The 27,553-nt window shown below is 46.9% G+C and overlaps 1 protein-coding gene across 3 annotated transcripts in view; it reads left to right on the plus strand.

The window, feature by feature from the left end:
• The window catches only part of LOC147748775 (breast cancer anti-estrogen resistance protein 3 homolog), a 232,009-nt gene that overhangs the window by 48,954 nt on the left and 155,502 nt on the right, over positions 1–27,553 (plus strand). Inside the window, exon 1 of one of the 3 annotated variants that reach the window (XM_086963798.1) lies at positions 16,175–16,302. The exons of 1 other annotated variant lie outside the window; for it this stretch is intronic. The gene's annotated coding sequence lies outside the window, so the exon portion shown is untranslated. Of the gene's footprint in view, positions 1–16,174; positions 16,303–27,553 lie in introns of those variants that run through there. One more of the 3 variants, XM_086963794.1, reaches the window with a different exon arrangement.

Here is a 27,553-nt window from a genome sequence, read left to right on the forward strand (position 1 = left end):
CCCTGGGTAGGATTTTCCAGAATTGGTAGGTTTGTAACAAGAAAGGTTATCCAACTATACTGTCCCTCTGGCTGAGTGGTCGCTCCCCAGTGTCCCCTCGTGACACTCGGTATTGTTGTGCTGCTTCTGCCATTGTTTTTTGTGCCTTATTACATTTGCCTGCTGTGTGCCTACCTGCCGAGCTGCTGTACAAGTTAATTAATTAATTAAGCGTGCCGCTTTCACCGCACTCGGTATCGTTGTGCTGCTTCTGCCATTGTTTTTGTGCCTATTACATTTGCCTGCTGTGTGCCTGCCTGCCGAGTTGTTCTCTCGCTATTTAATTAATTCATAGTGCCGCTTTTGACTTTATTTGAGCGCTCTGACTAGCGCGACGCTGTGCTCCCCCCTCCGCCTCCATTTTGTTGTTGTTGTGATCCCTAGAGCCCGCCCCGCCTCCCAGCTGAGCAGCCCTCCCACAGACCTCATCAGCGCCGCAGAACCTTAGAGCGCCGTGACTCGCTCCTGTCCCTCTGGCTGAGTGGTCGCTCCCCAGTGTCCCCTCGTGACACTCGGTATCGTTGTGCTGCTTCTGCCATTGTTTTTTGTGCCTTATTACATTTGCCTGCTGTGTGCCTACCTGCCGAGCTGCTGTACAAGTTAATTAATTAATTAAGCGTGCCGCTTTCACCGCACTCGGTATCGTTGTGCTGCTTCTGCCATTGTTTTTGTGCCTATTACATTTGCCTGCTGTGTGCCTGCCTGCCGAGTTGTTCTCTCGCTATTTAATTAATTCATAGTGCCGCTTTTGACTTTATTTGAGCGCTCTGACTAGCGCGACGCTGTGCTCCCCCCTCCGCCTCCATTTTGTTGTTGTTGTGATCCCTAGAGCCCGCCCCGCCTCCCAGCTGAGCAGCCCTCGCCCCTCCCCCTCCACTATCCATATATGACAGTAGTTCCCGCGCGCAGCGTTCACGCGCAGCGACCGCGCCCAACCCGCGCCGAAGGTGCGCCAAAGGTAAGCCCGTCTACGCCCGTCCGCGCCTGGACCGCGCCCAGCGCCAGACCCCCTGCCCCTAGCGCCGCCCAGCCCTCCCGCATTACCTACGATGCCGCCACCCTCCTAGCCCTTAACCCTGGTCGCGCACCCAACTGCGTCCATGCCGCTCCTGGACGCACCCATGGACCGTTCTCCTGCCTCTCCTGCAAATTTAGCGGCACCGACAACATCCCCGCTACGACCACACCACAGATTCCAGACCCCAACCACCTACAATGCATCCTTCTCAACACCCGTTCGGTCCACAGGCACGCCATTGACCTTTGGAACCTCCTAGACACCATCTCTCCTGACGTCGCCTTCCTAACGGAAACATGGATGAACGCCTCCTCCGCCCCTGACATCGCCATCGCTATCCCTGATGACTATAAGATCACACGCAAGGACCGCACCGACCATACAGGAGGAGGAATCGCTATCATCCATAAGAAATCCATCCGCATCTCTACCAGCTCCGACGCCAACCTCGCTAACTCCGAACACCTTCACTTCCAGATCCACATCGACCCCAAGACAACTCTCAGAGGCACCCTCCTCTACAGACCACCAGGACCCCGCGCAAAATTCAGTGAAGACATCACGGACTTCATCACCCCACACGCGCTCCCCTCCAAAGACTACATCCTTCTGGGAGACCTCAACTTCCACCTTGAAAAGATCAACGACCGCAACACCGCCACCCTCTTGGACAACCTCGCCAACCTCGGACTTAAACAACTGGTCACTTCCCCCACCCACATCGCAGGTCACACACTCGACCCCATCTTCACCTCCAGCAACCATGTCTCCTTCAGCCACACTACGAATCTCATCTGGACTGACCACAGCTGCGTTCACTTCACCTACAACAAACCGAAACCCATCATCCACCTCCAACCAACTCTACAAAGAAACTGGAACAAAATCACCACGGATCAGATCTCCACATCGCTCCTTCGAACCTCCCCAGCCCTCTCTTCCAACGCCAACGAAGCCGCCTCCAACCTCACCCTTTGGTTATCCAACACCGCCGACACCTTAGCACCACTGAAAAAACGTCAACACAAACTTGGCAACAAGAAGGCCTCATGGTTCAACGATGATCTCAAGAAGTCCAAGAAACTGTGCCGCTCCCTTGAAAAGGCCTGGAAAAAAGACCCATCCACCAGCACCAAGGACGCCTTCAAAAGCGCCACCCGCACTCACCACCAACTGATCCGAAAAGCCAAGAAAACAGCATTCAAGGATCGACTTGACAACAACGCCCACAACAGCAAGGAACTATTCAACATCGTCAAGGAATTTTCCAACCCCGCGGCCAACTCCAACGACATCACCCCATCTCAAACCCTCTGCGACTCCCTAGCCTCTTTTTTCCACAACAAGATTGCTGACATCCACAACAGCTTTGACAACCAACCCGGAAGCCAACCCACCCTACCATCTGCTGACCATCTTCCCCCCGTAAACACCCTTAACGCCTGGAACCTAATCTCCACTGAGGACACCATCCGCCTGATGAATTCCATCCACTCCGGATCCCCCACAGACCCATGCCCTCACCACATCTTCAACAAAGCAGACTCCGTCATAGCCCCGCACCTCCGAGACGTCATCAACTGCTCCTTCAACTCCGCTACCTTCCCAGAAGACTGGAAACACGCTGAACTCACCGCCCTTCTGAAAAAACCAACAGCAGACCCCACCGAGCTCAAAAACTACCGCCCCATCTCGCTTCTTCCATTCCCGGCCAAAGTCATCGAGAAAGCCGTCAACAACCAGCTCGCCGCCTTCCTCGAAGCCAACAAATCCCTCGACCCCTCACAATCTGGCTTCCGAGCCAAACACAGCACTGAGACCGCCCTCATCGCAGCAACAGACGACATTCGAACTCTACTGGACAATGGAGACACAGTCGCCCTCATCCTCCTCGACCTCTCTGCAGCCTTCGACACTGTCTGCCACAGCACCCTTTTACAACGCCTCAGAAACATCGGTATCCAAGGAAAAGCACTGGAATGGATCACCTCGTTCCTCACCGGAAGAACCCAGAGAGTCCGCCTCCCACCATTCAAGTCCGAGGCCTCTGAAATCATTTGTGGCGTACCTCAAGGATCCTCACTCAGTCCCACCCTCTTCAACGTATACATGAGCCCCCTCGCGACCATCGCCCGCCAACACAACCTGAACATCATCTCCTACGCGGACGACACTCAACTGATCCTCTCTCTCACCAAGGACCCCAGCACCGCCAAAACTAACTTACACGAAGGAATGAAAGAAGTCGCCGAATGGATGAAACAAAGCCGTCTGAAACTGAATTCAGACAAAACAGAAGTCCTCATCTTAGGTACATCCCCCTCTGCATGGGACGACTCCTGGTGGCCGGAAGCCCTCGGAAAAGCACCCATCCCGACAGACCACGCACGGAACCTTGGCGTCATCCTGGACTCCTCACTCTCCATGAACAGACAAGTCAACGCCGTATCCTCTTCCTGCTTTAACATTCTTCGCATGCTCAGAAAAACATTTCGCTGGATCCCCTCTGAAACAAGAAAAACAGTCACCCACGCTCTAGTCACGAGCCGACTGGACTACGGAAACACCCTATACGCAGGCACCACCGCTAAACTCCAGAAGAAACTACAACGAATCCAAAACGCCTCAGCCAGGCTCATACTAGACATCCCACGCAACGAACACATTTCTGGTCACCTTAAAGACCTCCACTGGCTACCCGTCCATAAGAGGATCACTTTCCGACTGCTTACCCACGCACACAAATCACTCTACGACATCGGACCAGATTGCCTCAACTCTCGACTGTCCTTCTACACCCCCTCCCGCCAACTTCGCTCCTCCAGTCAAGCCTTCGCCACTGTACCTCGCATCAACAAGACCACCATGGGAGGCAGATCCTTTTCATACCTGGCTGCCAAAACATGGAACTCACTCCCCGCTTACCTTCGCCTCACCCAGAATCACCTAGCGTTCAGAAAGCAGCTTAAAACGTGGATATTTGACAAATAATCCCCCTCCCCTTCCTAAGCGCCTTGAAACCCTCTGGGTATGTAGTGCGCTATACAAATTTTATGACTTGACTTGACTTGACTTCGCTTCGATCGGAGAGAGGATTAGGAGGAAGGCCATTCTTGAGGTTAGGTTCCTCCTTTGGGTGTTAAGTTTGAATTTACATCCTAGTAAGATTGGTCCTTTGCTCTGGACTGCTCTGTGAGCAACACCGAGCCCTTAGTAGTTTATTCTTCCTGTAAGAGGTAACCATGTTCAGAGCAGGGGAGATGTGGTTGCTTCTGTTAAGTGCTTGTCTGAAAGTTGCATTCTCGATTTGTTGAAGTTTGTTGAGTGGCCATATTTTATACCCACAGTAGACTGCGTTGGCGTAGTATAGGTGTGACAGTAGTAGACATCTGATGCTTGGATACAATTGATGTAATGGGGACAATCCATTATAGTGTTCTCAAGATGTTGAAGGTGCTTTTTGTTACCAAGTTGACCTCTTTTTCAAGTGAGTGTGGAGCCCATAATTAATCTTAAGCTCTTTACTTTAGCCTCTACATAAGGCCTGAGGTTGTACGCCTGCCATGGGCACCCTCCGTTCTAGAGTAACAGACCCTGGCCCTAATGCCAACCTCTAAAGTGCCCCAGCAAGATCCCATTCAAATGCGGCGCTATTGCAGCCTTGAGCGCCTTAACCCATTCACACCCTGCGCAACCTCAGAAGTGTGGACCCACACCATTCACAGCCTGCAACAATATATACTTATTCCTAATCTGACCATACAGTGCCTTGCATTAATAACCAAGTCATTGGATCATTTCTCAACTAACACCACATCCATGTGCCCCCTGCCTTGTTCACCGCCTTCAGTGATAGTCCTTCATACTTAACCTGTGCCTGAATGGGTTCCTGGTGATATCCTCGAGTACCCGGCACGGGGCGCCATACTCTAGTGACCTCCTGCATTACTCGAGTTGTGTGGCCCACAGCTATTCCCATGCTGTACTGGGATTATTGACCCTTATTGTAGTCACATCTTCACACCTTCGCTGTGACACTATCATGACCCAGCATTCACACACTCACAGTGACACGGTCACAGACCCAGCCTTCCCACATTTATTGTGACACTGCCATGGGCCCAGCAAACACACATGCTTGGTCCCAAGTTCACATGTTCTCTGTGACACTGCCATGGACCCGGTTATAGGTTCAGGAATTGTACTTTAGCTTTGACACTGACTTGGCCCAGCCGTCATGCCTTCACTGTGAAAGTGCTATGGGCCCTCAATCACACATGCTCTGTGACACTGCCATGGTCCCAAATACACATATTCTCTGGCCCGGCAACTACACATTCACTGTGAGACTGTCACATTCTTAGCCCTCGCACACCCGGTGAGACACTGTCACGTGCCCGGCATTCAGTTGTTCTCTGTGTTACTGTCATGGGCTCTGTATTCATACAGTCACTGTGGCACTGCCATGGGCTCGACCTTTGCACCTCTGTAGAAACACTGCCTCAGCCTGAGAATTTACAAATTCAATTTGACACTACCAAATGCCCATCACTCGGGCCTTTACTGTGACCCGCCACATGCCCAGCTTTTAGATGTTCACTGTGACACTGGCATGGGCCCTGAATCCACACATACATTCTGACACTGTTATAGGACTAGCATGAGCGAATATATGACTTTACAATGCAAACAATTAAAACGCATGCTTTCACGATGCTGTTTTACATCACAAGTACCATTACATAGCATGATTTTACAACGCATGCCATTACAACGCATTCCATTACAACACATAATACTTTTAGGGCAACAGTAGGGTAAGTGTTGGATAGTGTAGGGGTAAAAATTACCATTCCCACTCCAGTGAGTGCAACAGTAGGGTAAGTGTTGGATAGGTAGGGGTTGAAATTACTATTCCCACTCCAGCGAGTGCAACAGTAGGGAAAGTGTTGGATAGTGTAGGGGGAAAAATTACTATTCCCATATACCCCAAAACCCATACCCACCCTAAAACTAAAAGAATCTCCATTACTTACCTTATAATGTATTAAAATGGTATGCTGTGTAATGGTATGCATTGTAATGGCATACGTTGTAGTGACATGCGTTGTAATGGCATGCGTTCTAATGGCAGGTGATGGAATGGCAGTTGCTTTGTAATGGCTGCGTTGCAAAGGTAGTGCGTTGTAATGACTGCGTTGTAATGGATGTTTCCCGCATGAGCATATTCACCATGACACTTCATTGGGCCCAGCCTTCACTCATCCTTAGAGACACTGGCATGAGCATAGAATTCACACAGCCATTGTGCACTGGCACATGTCCGGCATTCAGACTTTAACTGTGGCACTGCACGTGCCCAGAATTCATACATTCAGCGTGACACTGCCACAGCCCAACATTTACACATTCTGTGTGACACTGACATGGCTCAGAATTCACACATTCACTGACACTGTCACAGCCCCAGCATTCACACATTAATTGTAGCACTTCTAAGGGTCTAGCATTCACACATTCACTGTGACACATTCATAGGCCCAGCAGTCATACATTCAGTGTGACAGGGTTGCAGGCCCAGCATTCACACACTCACTGTGACACTGTCAAAGGCCCATCCTTCATTTCACATATTCGCTATAACACTGTGACAGGACCAGCATTCGCACATGTACTGTGTCAAGATTTCTACCTTTTGACTTTGTCTTTTTATGGAGCTCAGAATTCTCAAGCGGGGCAAGCCTGAAGCTCAATCCGATGAAGTCTCTTCAAAATCAGACACCTCTGATACAAGATCCCACTGACACTCCGGTTGTCTTGGAAGCCCAAAATTGTCCCAACTTTTCAGCTTCTGGAGCAGCTCCTCTTGGTCACGTCTAAAGCTCCCATGACCCAAGGGGCAGCTTTTGGGGGTTAGGTCTCACTCTCTCCAGCAGAAGCCACCATTAGGGTCTAGTCGAGTTCTGGTTGCTACTAATCATCAGGGCAGGAAAAAGGTCAATTGCAGCTTGTTTTGACCCCATAGGAGGTCAGCCAACTGACCCTTGGAGTTCACTACCTGTCCTGGGCACAAGTGAAAGCAGTTCCAGCCCTTCAGGTGTCCACACAGGTCTCAAACAGCAGGCCCAGTCCTCTTTTGATCTTCTGTAGGTCCAAAGAGTGTTCTGATGAGCAGTGCTTGAGGTGCCACTTTAGTATGATTTACCCGTCAGTGGGTGGAGGTGACTCTTTGACACTCCCTAAACAATGGGGGAAAAGTTCCCCAAGGCCAAACCTTTCCAGCATATCCTGTTGGTCTTACTATAAACTATCTCACAGTGCACTATTGTGAGGCAAATCCAAAATGGAAGAATCTTGCTGCTCCTGAAGAGAGCTTGTGTGCCAGGCAAGAATGAGTTAAGGGAAATGAACAGTTACCCCTCAGCTACACCAAACTCGTTATGGGACCAGCTACCCCTCCCACTGGGATGGTGCCAAACTAGCTACAGAGTGTCCACGGAACAAAAGGCTATTCGCCTAAGGCTCATTTTACTCCTAACTATGACTAGAGAGGCCTCTCACTATACCACTTCAAGTTAATAAAGTACCTGAACCCAATAGTACATAATACATACATACCAATAGTACATTATTGCATGTACCTCTTTTAAATACTAGGCATCTGGCTACAATGCCTGCATAGGAATGACTTATTTAATATGAAAATGTATGGTTCTTTGCTGTCAAAAGGGGTTATTGACAGGTTCGCCTTATGGTTTAACAACTGCAGAAGTCAGGCTACAGACGTAGGACTGAAGCCACATTTCCTTTGTCTGCTCAGTGAATGGCACAATGTGCCGCAGTGCAATGGTGGCATTTAACTTTCCACATGCTATTGGTGTATGTCCTGCACCATGCCCTTACACGGAAGTTACATATGTCAGTTGGGGATTAGTCAATCTTACCATGTTTTAGGTCTCAGAGCCCATACACCAGGCCTGGATAGGAGTGCGATCCAACAAAATCCCAAAAAAACCCGGGACTGGTGTAGGAAATTGTCTAACAGGCATGCGACTTTGATCCCACTAAATTCTCAGGAAGTAGAATTTGGGAAAAACACCCGGTATTATTTCTACATTAAGGTGTTTGTTGTCTCTAATGCCTTACCGTCCTGAAACAGACATTCTAGTCTTTCATTTTCGCTAATTGTGGGGGGTTCATAAATCTTCAACTCGGCGCAACCAAAAAAATGTCAGCCCTGGTTAGGACCATACACAGAACCACACATGTACCCAAATAATAAGTGAAAAAATGTGTGGCGGAGAGGAAGGCACCTCACGGGCGAACACCCTCGGGGCAATCTGGTCAGATATTTACCAGAGACTTGGCCCCTTTCTCATCATAGGCGGCCATTCCTATTCCAGAATTTAGGTGAATAAGTGAGAAAAAGGAAAAGAGTGAAGGTGCAAGTCAAGGAGATTGAGAGCGTGACTCCTTGGACAAACAAAACAGAGTGAAAGATAAAATCAACAGCCACACCACTCGTACTACTTTTATTAAGAAATTGGGTGTGCGAAGTTGAAATAAAAAGGAGGGTAGCTTACAATTGCATACCACTACCTGTGACCAACATGTTTCACTGCCCAGGAACCTTTATGGCAGATTCATCAGGGTCAATACTCTGTTACTGCACCCCCTTCCAACATCTTTTAGACAGGAAGCTGCCGAGTTGAAAAAAAGAGAGGAAAAAACTAAAATCACGACCAGTTCATAGTCTAGACCAACCTAATGTCTGTGCTTTTTCTAGCAAAAATTATTCAATGTTAGTTTACATTTTCAAAATCATTTTCAAAATCATTTACCCTTATTCAGCTATGCTCCCTCGTACCAGCTGAAAAATAGGGGTACTCCACCGAACAGTCGGTTGTCACATCAACCTGTAAGGTATTTGTATGTAGTCAGGTATCATGAATATACAATGGCCCGCTATTCAAATTGCCCTTCTATGCAGTTGCTGCCACCCCATTAGAGCAATCACGTCACCCCGATGCATACATATGTATACACAAACTCCAAACAAGAGCATCCACAGAGAATGATAAACAACCTCTCTATTCTACCATGTAGGGGCTGTCTGGCTAAAAGATGGCCTTCATTGATGTGTGCGCAAGAGATAACATGCTGCCTGTGCGTTGTTAACAATTGTTGTGCCATTAGCATAGGGTAAATGCGTAGAGCATTAGCAAGTAATGCCTCATTCTTATTGTTTATGGCCCAGTATCAGTACATGCATGGCAATCACATCGCTTTTACTATGGCGGTCATATAGATCACCGTGTATTTCAACTGTATGTAACCTGTGGAGGGGGAGTGATAACCGCCTACACGACTAACTCACAGCGGGTCAATGGCATAATAGCCCAACAGAAAAGCAGTTTGTGTGCCAAGATCATTAGCCAGTCTAAAAATACCTCATTGGATGCATCAAAAATGATATACATGCCTCAGGCCGACAGCGGCCCCGGTGACCCAGAGCCCTCTCCTTACCGTACAGACGTGGAAACTGGGCGTCGTATCATCCCAGGAACAATTACCAGGAGACGGAGTGCACCATTTAAGCGTCCCAGCCAGGTGAACCCGCGTCGCGCACCACAGTCACGTGATCGGCGGGTACCCCCGTCACGTGATGTGGGCTAAAGAGTATGCAGGACTTCACTGACAACAACGGGCGCCATACTGGAAAGGCAAAGTAGCCCTGAAATATGTGAAATCAATATGGTGGGAGGTATAAAGAGATTTACACGGAATGCTCGGGTAAGGGATGTAATAAAAATCAAGAATCGATCAAGTCGTCTTCCTCAGTCAAAACAGAAATCTCGCCCTCATACATCAATACCCCTCGGCAGTATATATACTAATAAGGCTGAAGGGAGAACCTTAATTACAATAGCCGCCATTGCAGAGTGGTAGAGAAACATAATGAGATTGAGTCTAAATCACGTCAGGACCCCAGACGAGTTGTAAATGCACTACACATAGGATTGGGGTAAGACAACAATAATGTAGCATTATATGTAAAGTGTAGCACAGATGATGCTGATGTCCAATACTGGTGGCTGTTAGTATAGCCACCGAGCAGTTATATTATAATACTGCTAACTGCACTGGCTATGGGGAGCCAAATCAGGTTCGAAGAGCATTATAGGTGGATAGCCAGTCATTTAAACTTGTTCCACACTGTTCATACTCATGAGGCTGAAGGGAAAACCTTAATTACAATGGGCGCCATTGTAGAGTGGTAGAGGAACACAATGAGACTGAGTCTAAATAACGTCAGGACAAGTTTAAATGACTGGCTATCCACCTATAATGCTCTTCGAACCTGATTTGGCTCCCCATATGTTTCTCTACCACTCTGCAATGGCGGCTATTGTAATTAAGGTTCTCCCTTCAGCCTTATTAGTATATATACTGCCGAGGGGTATTGATGTATGAGGGCGAGATTTCTGTTTTGACTGAGGAAGACGACTTGATCGATTCTTGATTTTTATTACATCCCTTACCCGAGCATTCCGTGTAAATCTCTTTATACCTCCCACCAAATTGATTTCACATATTTCAGGGCTACTTTGCCTTTCCAGTATGGCGCCCGTTGTTGTCAGTGAAGTCCTGCATACTCTTTAGCCCACATCACGTGACGGGGGTACCCGCCGATCACGTGACTGTGGTGCGCGACGCGGGTTCACCTGGCTGGGACGCTTAAATGGTGCACTCCGTCTCCCGGTAATTGTTCCTGGGATGATACGACGCCCAATTTCCACGTCTGTACGGTAAGGAGAGGGCTCTGGGTCACCGGGGCCGCTGCCGGCCTGAGGCATGTATATCATTTTTGATGCATCCAATGAGGTATTTTTAGACTGGCTAATGATCTTGGCACACAAACTGCTTTTCTGTTGGGCTATTATGCCATTGACCCGCTGTGAGTTAGTCGTGTAGGCGGTTATCACTCCCCCTCCACAGGTTACATACAGTTGAAATACACGGTGATCTATATGACCGCCATAGTAAAAGCGATGTGATTGCCATGCATGTACTGATACTGGGCCATAAACAATAAGAATGAGGCATTACTTGCTAATGCTCTACGCATTTACCCTATGCTAATGGCACAACAATTGTTAACAACGCACAGGCAGCATGTTATCTCTTGCGCACACATCAATGAAGGCCATCTTTTAGCCAGACAGCCCCTACATGGTAGAATAGAGAGGTTGTTTATCATTCTCTGTGGATGCTCTTGTTTGGAGTTTGTGTATACATATGTATGCATCGGGGTGACGTGATTGCTCTAATGGGGTGGCAGCAACTGCATAGAAGGGCAATTTGAATAGCGGGCCATTGTATATTCATGATACCTGACTACATACAAATACCTTACAGGTTGATGTGACAACCGACTGTTCGGTGGAGTACCCCTATTTTTCAGCTGGTACGAGGGAGCATAGCTGAATAAGGGTAAATGATTTTGAAAATGATTTTGAAAATGTAAACTAACATTGAATAATTTTTGCTAGAAAAAGCACAGACATTAGGTTGGTCTAGACTATGAACTGGTCGTGATTTTAGTTTTTTCCTCTCTTTTTTTCAACTCGGCAGCTTCCTGTCTAAAAGATGTTGGAAGGGGGTGCAGTAACAGAGTATTGACCCTGATGAATCTGCCATAAAGGTTCCTGGGCAGTGAAACATGTTGGTCACAGGTAGTGGTATGCAATTGTAAGCTACCCTCCTTTTTATTTCAACTTCGCACACCCAATTTCTTAATAAAAGTAGTACGAGTGGTGTGGCTGTTGATTTTATCTTTCACTCTGTTTTGTTTGTCCAAGGAGTCACGCTCTCAATCTCCTTGACTTGCACCTTCACTCTTTTCCTTTTTCTCACTTATTCACCTAAATTCTGGAATAGGAATGGCCGCCTATGATGAGAAAGGGGCCAAGTCTCTGGTAAATATCTGACCAGATTGCCCCGAGGGTGTTCGCCCGTGAGGTGCCTTCCTCTCCGCCACACATTTTTTCACTTATTATTTGGGTACATGTGTGGTTCTGTGTATGGTCCTAACCAGGGCTGACATTTTTTTGGTTGCGCCGAGTTGAAGATTTATGAACCCCCCACAATTAGCGAAAATGAAAGACTAGAATGTCTGTTTCAGGACGGTAAGGCATTAGAGACAACAAACACCTTAATGTAGAAATAATACCGGGTGTTTTTCCCAAATTCTACTTCCTGAGAATTTAGTGGGATCAAAGTCGCATGCCTGTTAGACAATTTCCTACACCAGTCCCGGGTTTTTTGGGGATTTTGTTGGATTGCATTTGATGAGTGGAGGGCTTTTCCCATTAATACCCGTAATAGTCCCTCTAAGCTCCTTTTTGTTATTGAACTGGATAGGAGTGCCCCAGTATGCAGAGTTAAAAAAAAATACAGCAATACCAGTAAGAAAAAATGGTTGTGACCACGCAAAAAGAGGCTCTTTCTCACACCTGTGCCAGGGTCATGGGGAAAGTTTGATATAAAGTATTCAGCAGTGTCACATTTAATGTGTGGCGGCTGGGTCGGGGCTGTGTCACAGTCAATGCGTGAATGCCGGGCTAGTGAATGTGGCACACTCAATTTGTGAATGTGGGCCTTTGGTAGAACCAGATAGAGGTGTGAATGCTGGCCCTGGGACAGTGCCACACTTTATGTGTGGCTGTGGGACCTGTGACAGCGCCAATGAATGTGTGAAGGATGGTCTAGTGAATATGTCGAAGTGAATTTGTAAATGCTGGCCCTTTGACAGTGCCGCGATTGATGTGTGAATGTGGGGGGGGACCATGACAGTATCAATGAATGTGTGCATGCTGGACCATGTCGGTGTCACACCAAATGTGTGAATGCTGGGTTGTGGCAGTGTCAAAGTGAATGTACAAACTCTGGGCCTGTGGCAATATCACCATGAATGTATGCATACTGGCCCCTCAGTGTCACAGTGAAGGTCTGAATACCGGACATGTGCCCATGCACAATGGCTGTCTGACTCCTGGGACCATTGAACTGTTGTGTGAAGGCTGGGCCCACTGTGGTGTCGTGGTGAATGTAATTTGTAAATGTTGGTCCTACAACAGTGTCACAGTGAATGTGTTGTGAATGCTGGGCCCATGCCGGAGTCACAGTGAATATCTGAGAGCTGGGCACGGGGTTGTGTCACAGTTAATGTGTGGATACTGGGCTCATGGTAGTGTCTCGATGGAGGTGTGAATGATGGGCATGTGGCAATATCACAAGGCATGTCTGAATGTTGAGCATGCAGCCTTGTCACAATGGTTGTGTGAAGGCTGGGCACATGGCAGTGTCTGGTTGGATGTCTGAATAGTAGGCCTTTGAGAGTGTCACAAAGAATGTGTAGATATTGTGCCATAGCAGTGTCTTGGCGGATGTGTGAATCCTGGGCAGTGGAAGAGTCCGAGTTAGTCTGTGAATTCTGGGAACGTAGCAGTGTCCCAGTGGATCTATGAATGCTGTTCCATGGCAGTGTTACTATGAATTTGTGAAGGATGGGTAAAATGTTCCTGCACAACCATGGGACTTTGTCGGCTGTGGAATTGACTTTCAATATCAAGAAAAAAGAGAGTTTCCCAGAAAAACAGAAAGGACTGGGTATTCACAATATCAAGAAAAAGTTTTCCTCTCTGTGTTAATACCTTTTTAAGTGACCTCTGGGCCTACGCACAACTATCAACTTTTTGTGCTATATAGTGACACGGATAATTATTTTTGCTCGACACTATATATAGCACAAAAAGTTGATAGTTGTGAGTAGGCCCAGAGGTCACTTAAAAAAGGTATTAACACAGAAAGGAAAACTTTTTCTTGATATTGAGAATACCCACTCCACACCAAAACCAACGGCTTCAGTGGGAGCTCATCCAGCCGCTATCTGGTTTTGAGAGGGCTTCCACGTATACAGTATGCAATCTTGCTTGATGTATCCAAACCACGCTCCATTGCAGTTGGCCTGAAATTGCGCTTAAGTCCCAGTGAACAGTGACAACTGATTGTCACTATATTTTTTCTTGCCAGTTTTTGCCTTAGATCTTTAAAAATATATATCTCCAGATCACCTTATTGGATTGTTGTTGTTTTTATGTCATGTTACTCATTAAATTGTTCTCAGTTTCTCTAAAATTACTGTGGCATTTTTATTGTGTTGTGTTTTGACTTTTGAACTGTTTTGTTGCTGTTACATTCTTTAGTTATAGCCCGTCTGTTCTGTGCCCTAGCTACCAGGGTGTGAGCCCAGGTTTAAATTGTTGAAACTGTGTTTTACCCTGACAAGTTTGTTGTAGGCTCACATCCTTCCTAATGAATAACTCGCTGTCTTACAGCAGTGTTAGCATTGAACATCCATCATCTGCACCTCAAGAGCTCCCTTCCACAGGTGTTGTACCCTACTGTGGTACGCTGGCTGGCTCTGTGCCAGTGTAAGGATGGCCCTATGATCAGGGGCAGCCTTAGGCATGTGCAAGCTGTGCACCTGCACAGGGCCACCAAACTCCAGGGGCCACCACACCAATATATATCCTTAATATAATTATCCTCTGAGGATGGATACATATTTGCGTTGCGGCCCCTGGCAGGGATTTGGCGGCCTCTGTTCCACTTCCAAACACCTACCTGAGCTCCTGGGGGGCTCTGCCCCGCCCAGCCCCCTTTTCCGGGGCCCCATACCTACGCTTCCTGCCCAAGGCCGCCATGAGCCTAGAGCCGCCCCTGCTATGATGAAGCATGCCACCCATGGGCAGGTGAGGACTTTCGTCCTCTAAAACAGACAGGATCCACAGACCTTGAAAGTCGTGTTCTTTTTGTGGCACACACCTGGGCATTCTTTGTATGATCGTTGAGAAAAGGTATTCCTCCTTGTTCCCTTTAATTGAAAAAGTTAGCATTCACATATTGACCTCGACTCTGACATGGGCCCAGCAGCCAACAGAAAGTAATTGGGACCTCTGGGCCACCGTCCTCAATAGCCAGTGAGGGAAAGCAGCAAGCCTGGAACTGTCTCTTAAGCGACACGAAAGGCCACTGACGCCAGTTCTGGTAGGGCTGGGGCAGAGTCTGTCACCTACCGGGCCTATTTTGCGTTTGCCTCCTTTTGAGCTCAACATCTGGTCTCTGCTGCAGAAGTGTGAGAAGCTCGTGGAATACTAATTATTTCAAATAAGATGCTCAGTCTAAAGCAGGGCATACCATGAAACGGCCCCACCCCTTCAACCCATAACGCTCCCTGGAGTGCATTCCCGGAGGTGGGGGCTGTTTAGACATGTCGGTGTCCGCCCCGTTCAAACCCTCATGGAGCCCAGTTCAGGTCGACCTCTCGAAGCTGGGAGAGGGATCCGCAGCTAGAGACGCGTCATGCAGCTTCATCTGAGCGCTGCTATGAGCTTGTTAATACACAGCCTCTGGGCGCTATTCAATGTTTTTAGACTCTGTATTTGGCAGCTAAACATACCCATTCTAAAAACACCAGCCATTTTAAATCCTTAGCCACAAATTGTTTACTACTATTCCCTAACCACTGGACGACGTCCCTCTCCCAATTATCCGCCTCTGAATGCTGTTTGCCTCTCTCCCATCGCCTCTAATACCTGCCTTGGACACCATCTATATGCTGTATGTTACCGCTACCTTCAATGATGTGGCGTTATAGCCAGAGCTGCCAACTTTGGCAATGAGGAACAAGCTCAAGTCCCGGCGCCGGCTCACCATCTTGTGATCCTGGGCAAATCACTTAACCTTTTTTGCTAAAAAAATAGAAATGAGTCTGACCCTGTGTAATGTAAGTGGTGCTCATGTAATGCGTGCCAATGCGCTACATAAAACTGCAAAAGAAAATAACTCCTGACTTTATTCCCAGCCTCTGCGGGCCACCCCCAACTTTTACCTCTGCTCCCTGCATTTAGGTACTATTGTGAACCCCTAGCACTGTCTCGTACCCTTTACCGCTGCTTAATGGCGCGCCCACTCTCTGCCTGGCAGTTGCAGTGCTCTGGTGCCCTGGCAGCCGCGCCCCCGGCCAGTACACCCGGAATGCCGTTAATGGTTAACATTCCAGGGCAAGCTCCGCCGGGGCACAGGTGAGCGCGGGGAGGGGCTTCCGGGGAGCGCCCAGGGGCCGTGCCACCCGCGGCCGCGGACAGGACCCCGAGCAGGCCACTCGGCGAGAAGAGGGGGTGAGTACCGGACGAGTGTTCGCAAAGGTTGGGGTTAGAGTATGAGACGGGGGCGGGAGGGGTCGATGAGACGAGGGCTCGAGGACCTCTGTGGAAATATGTAGCATAAGACGGGGAGACCAGGGGTATCAAGCGAGCATAATGGGAGTGCCATGGTTGATAGTTGTGAGGAGGAACCTCTGAAAACTGGTAAAAAATAATCTCAGCGTTCAAGAGACCACATGTCACATTCGATGGTTATTACCAAACCATGACGTTTTTTTAGAAGATGGCGGTGGGAAGGTGTGGGTGTGGCGTTGGACTCAACTCAGCTGGGCCGTTGGGACTAGCCAAGAGGGAGGTGGAGCTCAAAGGAGCGACACCGACCCTGAAAGAGCGAGATTGAGTCCTGAGGAGACGGGCTGACACTGAGGGGCGGATTTACAAGCCCTTTGCAACACTTTTGCGCCCCAGTTGCGTCACTTTTGTGATGCAGCAGCTATAAAAACAATGCGCCAGGTTGCAACACATTTGCAACGTGACGCATCTAGAGAGATGCGTCACGGTGTAAAGCCCTGCCTCACATTATACCTGCGTCAGGTATAATGTAGTAAGGTGGACGTTCCAAGTCAGGTATAATGTATGTAAGGTGGACGTTCCAACGCAAGAAAGCCTCGTAAAAGTGACGTAGTAGATTTCACTGCACCACTTCTACGATGCCTCTGCGTCAAAGCTTTACGCCTGCTTGAAGCAGGGGTAAGGAATGATGCAGCACAGCATTGCGGGAGTTGCGTCATGCGTGCGCCACGACTTCAGCAATGCATGACCTTTGCGCCACGAATCTGTCAATCCTTGCGCCGTGGTGCGCTGTATTGTAAATGCAATGCATCCATGGTGGCGCAAGGTTTTTTTTGAGTGATGCAATTAAACTGCCGCTTCTCTGCTATAACGCAGAGATGTTTCAGTTTCTTGTAAATCTACCCTGAGTGCAATCCCTGGAGTGAGTCTCCCTCCCAGGTAGTGAGTTAGTGATTCAAAGAGTGAGACGCACATGGAGTAATACAGTGAGCTGGGGAGAGAGACTCAGTAAATTGAACCAAACGGGGGTCATTGGTTATAGGTCGTGGCTTGGATATTGTTTTAGTCCATTTTTTGGCTTATTTACATAATGATATGAGGGCAAGGGTCCATATCAGTATGCAAGGTGAGGTATCTGGAGATGTAGGTATACACTGGCGAGTAAGACAAGGGTGCGTATTGGCTCCCCTTTTATTTATCCTTTTTTATAAATGAGCTTCATCGCTTTTTTAGTGCAATCAATACAATATGTACCAAGAATTAAGGGGAAGCCACTACTGACATTATTATATGCAGATGACGCAGTGCTCAGGGCACGCACTCCCAGAGCCTGATCATTGATGCTTTTGTGGATTTCATGGCCTCACTAATTACAAAATCATTATGTCTTGCGGACATAAGGGTATTCCTATGTCAAATATGTTGAATGGCTCTCAGCATTTGAGCCACACCAGTATCTTCCTATATCTCAGTGTGATTTTTTCGGCTAGAGGGTCTTGGTTGACTAATACTTTACATCGCTGCATGAAACAGTGTTTCGTGCAGCCTCCCCTAACCTTCAGGGGGTAAGCCTCTCCTTCAAATTTACAAGGCACAATGTGCACCCATCACCATGTATGGCGCAGAGGTTTTTTTTTTTTTCAAATTGCAGGGCTATACAGTGTGATGTGAAATAGATTCTGCAGAACACTTTTGTCTGTTCCCATTTCTGCCTCACACTATATTTGTCTCCTAGAGCTTAGTCTTCCTTATTTAGCTGATCGTATCAGGGCTCGCCCTGTTCTGCTGTGGCTTGCAATTTGGAGTAATGCTGAGGCCAGGTTAACACAAGACATTATTCTGGATTGTCTTTCTCTGGATAAGGGTTCACTTATTTCCTGGCTGGCCCATGTGAAAGCTGAATACTGTAAAATTGCAAGAGTCCGCTTTCACTGAGCCATCATCTTATATTTACATGTTATACAGGTTATGTACCTTTTCTGTGCAAGCGCTTAGAGACCAGTGGTGATTTGCGCTATAGAAAAATCTTTTAACATAACATAACATAACATAGATAAAAAGATAGTAGCACATGTACTTTATGACCATGAAGAATCACAACGTTTAAGCGATATGGCAGTGAAGCCAAATGTGCCTGCATATAAAGGACTATATGAACTTGATTGTCCGCCTGATTATATTTGGTATGCACAGAGTAGATGGGAACGATCTTTGATATTCCGTTTTAGATCAGACACAATGAAAGAACTGTTGTGATTGCCCCACAGCTCTGTTCATAATTTGGAGGCTCTATCCATGTCCCTGTGATAATGATTCAAGCCAATCAGTGCTCGATTTTACATTCTTCTGCAAATTTTATGTAAGGTATACAAGACTGTTTTTAATCCCAGCTTCAAAAAAGTTTTTCAAAGTATTGGTCAATGTAGGCCCGCCCTCAGATTTTTAATGGCCCTACCCAATGCTGAAATTGTTTTGTCTGTTGGGGCTTTTTTTTAAATCTGCTGTGCAAGCTCGTAGGGCTATGCTGACTTAAAATATTTTTTTGTTTTTTAACTTTTTAACTATGGTTGATCTGTTTTTATGCATTGTATTTTGATGTAATATTGTATGTGCTTTTATTGATTTTATTATACGTCAGAATAAAGCTTTTATTGATTGATTGATACTATGAGTGAGTCTGTTCTTCAAAGAGGGAGCTTGGCGAGTGCAGTGAGGGTATATTGAGTGCAGTGAGGGTATATTGAGTGCAGTGAGGGTGGTGGTGAGCACAAGGGTGCAGTACAGGTAGTGTGGAGTGCTCCCAGGCGTAAGAGCACATACAGACGTATGGAGAGTGTGGTGTGGAATGAGAACAATGAGAGTCACAGACAGCTCAGTGTGGGGTGTGTGAGTGAGGTGAGTGTTGTAAGTTCACTCATGACTGTGGTTCAGGCTGTGGCCTCCCACAATCAACTCATCAATGATGATTTTGGATTGGGGTAACAAGGAGAGTGAAGGGAGCGCAATGAGAGGGGGAAGCAGCGCACAAGGGAGAGTACAGGATATCCCATGCTCTGTCATGGAGTGTTACAAGAAAATGAGTTCCCTGCTACGCAGCCATGGAAAGAGATAGAGTCATAAAGGAAAACGGATGGTAAAAAGGCCAGGCTCTAGGGGCGGGACAGTCAGAAGAAGAGGCGGGAAAGCCAATGAATAAGAAGCAAGCAAATGAGATTGACAAGAAGGCCAACCAATGGTAAGCAATTGGCTGACCCAAAGCCCACTCTTGGCATTGTACACAAAGTACACAATAGGTCTTCTACAACTGACAGGTAAAAGCTGTCTGAAAGCAAGACCTAAAAAGCCATGTCCTTTGGCACACATATCATAGACATAATGCTCTTCACTGATCCATAAGAGGTTCCAGCTAGGAACGATATAATCCGTTTTCTAATTTTGCAGGCCACTATCCAATTTATTCGACCGTACACATTACAACACCCAACCAAATACAATGTTATAAAATGAATGTACTAATAGGCACTTAGAATTATAATATAATGACCCCTTTGTGTCCGGTCAGCAAGAATTCCAGAACCATCAAAGGAGCCAGCTTTACGAAAGTATTTTGTGTTTGGAAAGCTTATAAATGGTGGGGGTATGCTACACAGATGCACATAACAAAACACCTTTATGTGACATCAGTCGTCAGTAGTAAAGTCAGCTGTATGGAGATTGCTGTAATGATTATAGTGGGTGGGATAAATAGTGAGTATAACGAGGGATGTGTGAGCACAGCAAATGCTTTCACACAACGTACTGCAGCAGATCTTGCCCTTTTCTGAGTTTAAAATGCTTTAAGTTATATAACATACCAAGTTATCAAAACACATACAAAAGTGAACTCTTATCTATAATGGACATACACATCTGGAAAATATTACATCCATGCACTTAAATATGAAATTCAATTTTGAGTTCTAAAAATTAAAAAAAGCCTATAATAATGAATTTAATTTGGATACTTGTAATCTGAGAAGCATTTTACATTTGTTGTAAATCAATGGAAAACAAGCATTTGCAATGCATAGGTCTCGCAATAGAAAAGTTTGAGCAATTGGTATTGTAAATGACAATTTTTTTATTTATGTTTTGTTTTTGAAAATAGCGAAATTGATAGCTTTGTCATTTACAATGCCTATAGTTATAACTTTCGCAAATGGGACACCTATAGCATTTGTAATGCAATATGTGTTGTATTTCCGTGACTTACATGTATTGATATTACACATAACAATGGCTTTTAATTTTTTTTCAATAATACTTAAATATAAGTTATTGTAATTTATAATGGCAATAGCTTAAAGTTTTGTAAATAACTTTTGTGAAGATTATGTTCAGTGTATTTTATTGTGACGAAAATCCAAGAATAGAAGTGAAATATCAGCATCTTTTTGTTACATTTGTAATAAAGCTTGAAACACTGAGAGAACATATTTGAACCAGGTGTTGAATGGTTGCACAGATTGATGCTGTGCTGGCGCTGAGTGATGTTGTGATGGCGAACGAGTGATGTTGTGGCGTTCAGTGATGCTGTGGTAGCACATAGTGATGTTGTGTTGCCCCTGAGTGATGCTGTGGTGGTGCGGAGTGATGCTGTATGCTATGCTATGGTTTTTTTTGCTATCCTATGTTTTTTTTGTTATGTTTGTCTATGTTTTGCTATCCTATGCTTTGAATTGTTATGCTGTGCTATGCTGTGTTTTGTTATGCTATGCTATGTTTTGTTATGCTATGCTATGTTTTGCTATGCTATGCTGTGCTATGTTTTGTTATGCTATGCTATGTTTTGTTGTGTTTTATTATGCTATGCTTTGTTTTGCTATGCTATGTTTTGTTATGCTATGCTATGCTATGTTTTGTTGTGTTTGGTATGCTATGTTTTGCTATGCTATTATATGTTTTGTTTTGCTATGCTATGTTTTGTTGTGTTTTGCTATGTTTTGTTATGCTATGTGCTGTTGTGTTTTGTTATGCTATGTTTTGTTATGTTATGCTATGTTTTGTTATGCTATGCTGTTTTGTTTTGCCCTCCTATGCTTTGTTTTGTTATGCTATGCTATGTTTAGTTTTGCTATCCTATGCGTTGTAATGCTATGCTATGTTTTGTCGTGTTTTGTTATGCTATGCTATGTTTTGTTATGCTAAGCTTTATTTTGTTATGCTATGCTATGTTGTGTTTTGTTATGCTATGTTTTGTTGTGTTTTGTTATGCTATACTATGTTTTGCAATGTTTTGCAATGCTTTGCGATGCTATGTTTTGTTATGTATGCTATGTTTTGTTGTGTTTTGCTATACTATGTTTTGTTGTTTTTTGCTATGTTTTGTTATGCTATGTTTTGTTATGCTATGCTTTGTTTTATGCTATGTTATGCTATGTTTTGTTATGCTATGTTTTGTTGTGTTTTGTTATGCTATGCTGTGTGTGAGAAGTTGGCCTGATATGTGGTGTTTCCAATTCTGGAACCGCCTTGTATCAGTCCAAACAATCCCTTATGGTGTCTGGTTGTAAGTCAACCTTGTTAGACAAGCTATCCTAGGGGTAGCATGGACTAAGCAGCCTTAAAGGCTTAATTTAAGAGCTGTTTTACCACATACAATCCTGTAATACCAAATGAAAGGACACCACACAAGTATATATTATAAAAATATATGTGTTTATTTCTAAATTAATCCCCAGTACTCTTTATGAGCAAAGGGACACAAGCGTTAAATCAAAAGCACAGTATAACATATAAAGTTGGACAATTATGGATGAGGGCGGGTGGCCACTCAAACCATATACTAAAAAAATGGTATAAGAGATACCAATCGAACAGTGGTTAGGCCTAGGGCCTAGAGAATCGCTGGGAGCAGTCAGGACTAGCAATGCTGAAGTCGGGAGAAGCCCGCAGAATTCGGGTGCAGCTCGTAAAGTGCGGCTTGCACCAATGCAATGTCAATGGTGCGTAAAAGTTACACAAAGTTAGTTTAAAGATACTTCCGCTGAACCTAGAGGAACAAAACTTAAGACACAGACCCTAGAGGTGTGTACCAACGTGGGCACACCGGCGTTGCAATGTTACCTCACCCACAGGAAGTGGGTGCACAGGGTCGAAGTGGCGTCGGGTTTTGACACGCAGGTTCTTGGTGCTTGGAGCTTGAGAAGCTGCAGGCGATGGGAAGCAGAAGTGTCCGGTGTGATCCAAGGGTGGATCGAAGTCGAGATGAATCTGAAAGCAGAGGGGACAGAGTCTGAGTCACTCAGCAGTGACCAGGGTGGAACCAGGACAGAATCAGGCAATGTCGGGCGCAATCAGATGGTTTTTGAGAGGCTTCTCTCCGCTGTCACGTGGGCTCTGGGGCATCTGCGACGTCCAGGAGTAGGTCACGATCTGTCCCACGCAGGCTCTCGCCGTCAGCACCGTCGGCTTCAAGATTGCAGCAAAACAGCACTTGTCAAAAGCAATCCACGCGGAACCAGGAGATTGCTTCTCACTCAGACCAGGAGGGTCAGAGTGGGGGCTCCTTTTCACAGGAGCTGGTGCAGATCTGGAGCAACCAGAAAAGCAAGTTAGTTTCAAGTTTTCGTCGGCACAGGGGCCACAAGCCAGCTGGCGAGTGACCGGGCCAACGCTTCGAGCCAACACAAGCAGAAGGGCCCCACGCAGCACTCGTCGAGTGTGGAGGGGGTAGCTTTGGTGCAAGTGTAGCTCAGGGTTGGGGCTTCTCAAACCCCGGTGTACAGCTTCGAGGGTCACTCGTGGGCTGCACGGTCAGCATCTCGTGGCCATTTCAAGATGGCGTGCCCCACGCTTCCGGTCGCCTCCACGGGTCTCAGCTCTGCAGGGACTGTGGATCGGGCTGGAGGAAGGCAGGCAAGCTTGATCTCGTCGATCTCTGTCACTCGAGTTCCGGCGGGACCTGCAACAAAGCAAGGGTCGAGGTGCTGGGTGGTACCTGTTTGCACAGGGTGGTCACTCCTTGACCACTTCAGTCTTTTATGTTGAGTAGGATGTCGAAGGGTCCAGAATTCGTTTCTTATGTTTCTTCAGGATGATCTGAGTTGCATTGGCACTGCTCCTACTCTTATTCGAATCTGGTGGGCTTGACATCCTGCTAGGTCCCCTCCCATGGGTGGGACCCAGGAAGGGGGAGGATACACCCCTTTCCTTTGATCCAGGCACCGCTGGGACAGGGGCTGGTGTGCCCCAGAACCGGTTTGGCCGGATTATGCAAGGGGCAGCCTGGTGCTCCCCAGGCAGTGTCTGGTTTCTTTGAAACCTCCCTGCTACAATCCACTATCTCCTGTCTGGGGTGGTTTAACACCGCCCTGCGACAGGAAACCTTTTGTCCAGGCCACCATTTGCTGAGTTTCGGTCAGCAGCAGGAGGCCAGACCTGTGGCAGAGGCATCCATTTTGTGGATCTGAGGCTCATTTTAAATCAACCGCGTTTCAGTAAAGTAACATGTCTTCTCCCTCTAGAAGGGTGGAATGCTACCCCCGTCGCCAGAACTGGCGAGGGGGTAGTATTCCAATTCGTATGACACCTTACACGACATGTTTTGATAAAGCCAAACCAAAGTTGCTATATAACCGCGAGGATTATAAGGCACCTAATAGTATATGGTATGGCATTATCCCGGATCAGCTTAGGGAGTTGTTCCCGACAGCTGCAGACAGGCTCAGCTCATGCCAGAGCTCCATCTCACATAAAACCATGCACTCTGCCTCCAGGATTGATAAGGCCTTCTATAGGAGTGACTCACAGGTTTATATGTGTCCAGATATAGGTTTAGATATAGGTATACTATATCTAAGCAAGGGGTGATTACACCCACTTGCCCCAGCTGAGTGATCAGCCAGTTGTGTCAGTTTAAGAACCAGCCAGGGGTGGCAAAAGCTATGCTTCAGCCCCTGGTAGGCCTTGGTGGCACCTATGCCCTGAGCACCTATAGTGCATGGTACAGGGGCTGACAAGGAGTCCATTTTCCAATTGTGGTATGTACCTATAGCACATGTATTACAAATTTAGAGAGAGAACAGCAGGCTGGGGGTCTGACTAGCAGGCCCACAGCCTCAGTAAGTCGAAAACCAGTGAAGCAAAAAGCAAAAATTGGGGTGACCATAGGATAGCAGACCCTACTCTCCTACACAACCCCCCCTCCAAACGCAGGGACATTAAACTTAACCATGACCAGATAAGTCTTCATGTTCTAAGTGGAAGTACCTGGAGAGACCATCTGCATTACCATGGTCAGTCCCTGGGCAGTGCTCCACTGTAAAGTCCATCCCCTGTAGGGAAATGGACCACCTGAGCAGTTTGGGATTTTCACCTTTCATCTGATTTAGCCACAAGAGGGGCTTATGGTCTGTCTGAATTAGGAAGTGAGTACCAAACAAGTATGGCCTCAACTTCTTTAGGTCCCAAACCACAGCAAAGGCCTCCCTCTCAATAGCTGACCAGCGTTTCTCCCTGGGGGTCAGCCTTCTGTTTATAAAAGCAATGGGCTGGTCTTGACCATCTTGATTAAGTTGTGAAAGCACAGCTCCCACCCCCAACTCAGAAGCATCTGTCTGTACAATGAACTGTTTGGAGTAGTCAGGACTCTTCAGGATAGGTGCAGAGCACATGGCCTTCTTCAGGTCATCAAATGCCTTTTGACAGCTAACTGTCCACTGAACCTTTTTGGGCATCTTCTTGGATGTCAAGTCATTCAATGGTGTCACAATGGACCCATAGTTCTTTACAAATTTTCTGTAATACCCAGTCAGGCCCAAGAAGGCTCTGACTTGTGTCTGGGTAGTTGGAGGAGCCCAGTCCTGTATGCTCTGGATCTTGCTCTCCAATGGTTGAACCTGACCCCCACCTACTAGGTGGCCCAGGTACACAACCTCGCTCTGCCCTATCTGGCACTTGGTAGCCTTGATAGTCAGGCCTGCCTTTTGCAGGGCCTCCAGAACCTTCTTCAGGTGGATCAGGTGATCCTCCCAGGTGGAGCTAAAGATAGCAATATCATCTAGATATGCTGCGCAAAAGTCATCCAACCCAGCAAGGACTTGATTCACCAACCTTTGGAAGGTGGCAGGTGCATTCTTCAAACCAAAGGGCATTACCACAAACTGATAATGTCCACTAGGGGTAGAGAATGCTGTTTTGGCTTTTGACTCTTCAGCTAGCCTGATTTGCCAGTAGCCAGCTGTCAAATCAAATGTGCTCAGAAACTTGGCAGAAGCCAATTTATCAATGAGCTCATCTGCTCTTGGAATGGGATGTGCATCTGTCCTAGTGACAGCATTGAGACCTCTGTAGTCCACACAAAACCTAATTTCTCTCTTTCCATCTTTGGTATGAGGTTTTGGCACAAGGACCACTGGGCTGGCCCATGGGCTCTCTGATGGCTCAATCACTCCAAGCTCCAACATCTTTTGCACCTCAGCCTTTATACAATCCCTGACATGGTCAGGTTGCCTGTAGATCTTATTCTTCACAGGCAGACTGTCACCAGTGTCCACCTCATGGGTGCACCAATTAGTCTGGCTGGGTGTGAGTGAAAACATATGCCTGTGGGCCTGCAACACCTGTCTGCAGTCCACCTGTTGCTGCTCAGTGAGGCTGCCTGCCAAGGCTACTCCATCAACTGATCCATCATCAGGGTTCTGGGAAAGCAGGTCTGGGAGAGGGTCACTCTCTTCCTCCTGATCCCCATCTGTGGCCATGAGGAGACTCATGTCCTCCCTGTCAACAAATGCTTTCAAACGGTTTACATGGAGCACCCTGTGGGGGCTCCTAGGGGTGCCAAAGTCAACCACATAGGTGACTTCTCCCTTTTTCTCAATGACAGGGTAGGGTCCAGTCCATTTGTCCTGGAGTGCTGCTGGGCCCACTGGGTCCAACACCCACACCTTCTGCCCTGGCTGGAACTCAACCAGAACAGCCTTTTGGTCATGCCAAGCTTTCTGTAATTCTTGACTGGCCTCAAGGTTTTTGGATGCTCTCTCCATGTATTCAGCCATCCTGGAGCGGAGACCAAGTACATAGTCCACAATATCTAGCTTAGGCTTTTTGAGAGGTAACTCCCATTCTTCCATCACCAAACACAGTGGACCCCTCACAGGGTGGCCAAACAAAAGTTCAAAAGGGCTGTAGCCAACCCCCTTCTGTGGGACCTCTCTGTAAGCAAAGAGCAAGCAGGGTAAAAGGATTTCCCATTTCCGCCTAATCTTCTCTGGTAGACCTTTTATCATTCCCTTTAGGGTCTTGTTGAACCTTTCAACAAGCCCATTGCACTGTGGATGGTAGGGTGTGGTAAACTTATAGTTTACTCCACACTCTTTCCACATTGCTTTTAAGTATCCAGACATAAAGTTGGTACCTCTGTCTGAAAGAACCTCCTTTGGAAAGCCCACTCTTAAGAAAACTGCAATGAGGGCTTTTGCCACCACAGGTGCTGTGGTGGTCCTCAGGGGAATTGCCTCTGGGTACCTGGTGGCATGATCCACTACCACCAGTATAAATCTATGCCCAGATGCTGTTTGAGGATCCATGGGACCCACAATATCTATTCCAACTCTTTCAAAGGGTACCCCCACCACAGGTAGTGGTATCAGGGGGGCCTTTGTTGTGCCACCTGACTTACCACTGGCTTGGCAAGTGACACAGGAGCGACAAAACTCCTTGACATTTTCTGACATGTCAGGCCAGTGAAAGTGTGGAACAAGCCTGTCCCAAGTCTTATTCTGGCCTAAGTGTCCTGCAAGGGGAATATCATGGGCCAAGGTGAGAAGGAAACCCCTAAACTTCAAAGGTATGACCAACTTCCTGGTGGCACCAGGCTTGGGGTCTCTAGCCTCTGAATAAAGGAGTCCATCATCCCAATAAACTTTATGGGCACCTTGAGCATTCCCTGCAGCCTCAGCAGCAGCTTGCTGTCTGAGGGGTTCAAGTGAAGGGCAATCTAATTGGGCCTGCCCCAGGTCTGCCCTTGAGGGTCCCCCTGTCCCCAGAAACTCAACCTGGTCAGGTTCAAGCTCCTCAGAGACAGTCTCCTCTTGGACTGCAGAATCAGTTTCCTGTGAAACCTGATCCTCAACCTGGGGCAAGTGGGAAGGCACAGCCTTAACCCTCTTGCTCCTTCTCTTGGGTTGTGGTTGGTCTAATGTTTCAAGATCCA

Source organism: Lissotriton vulgaris, chromosome 1_1 (genome assembly GCF_964263255.1).
Source record: "Lissotriton vulgaris chromosome 1_1, aLisVul1.2, whole genome shotgun sequence".
Classification (NCBI taxonomy): Eukaryota; Metazoa; Chordata; class Amphibia; order Caudata; family Salamandridae; genus Lissotriton; species Lissotriton vulgaris.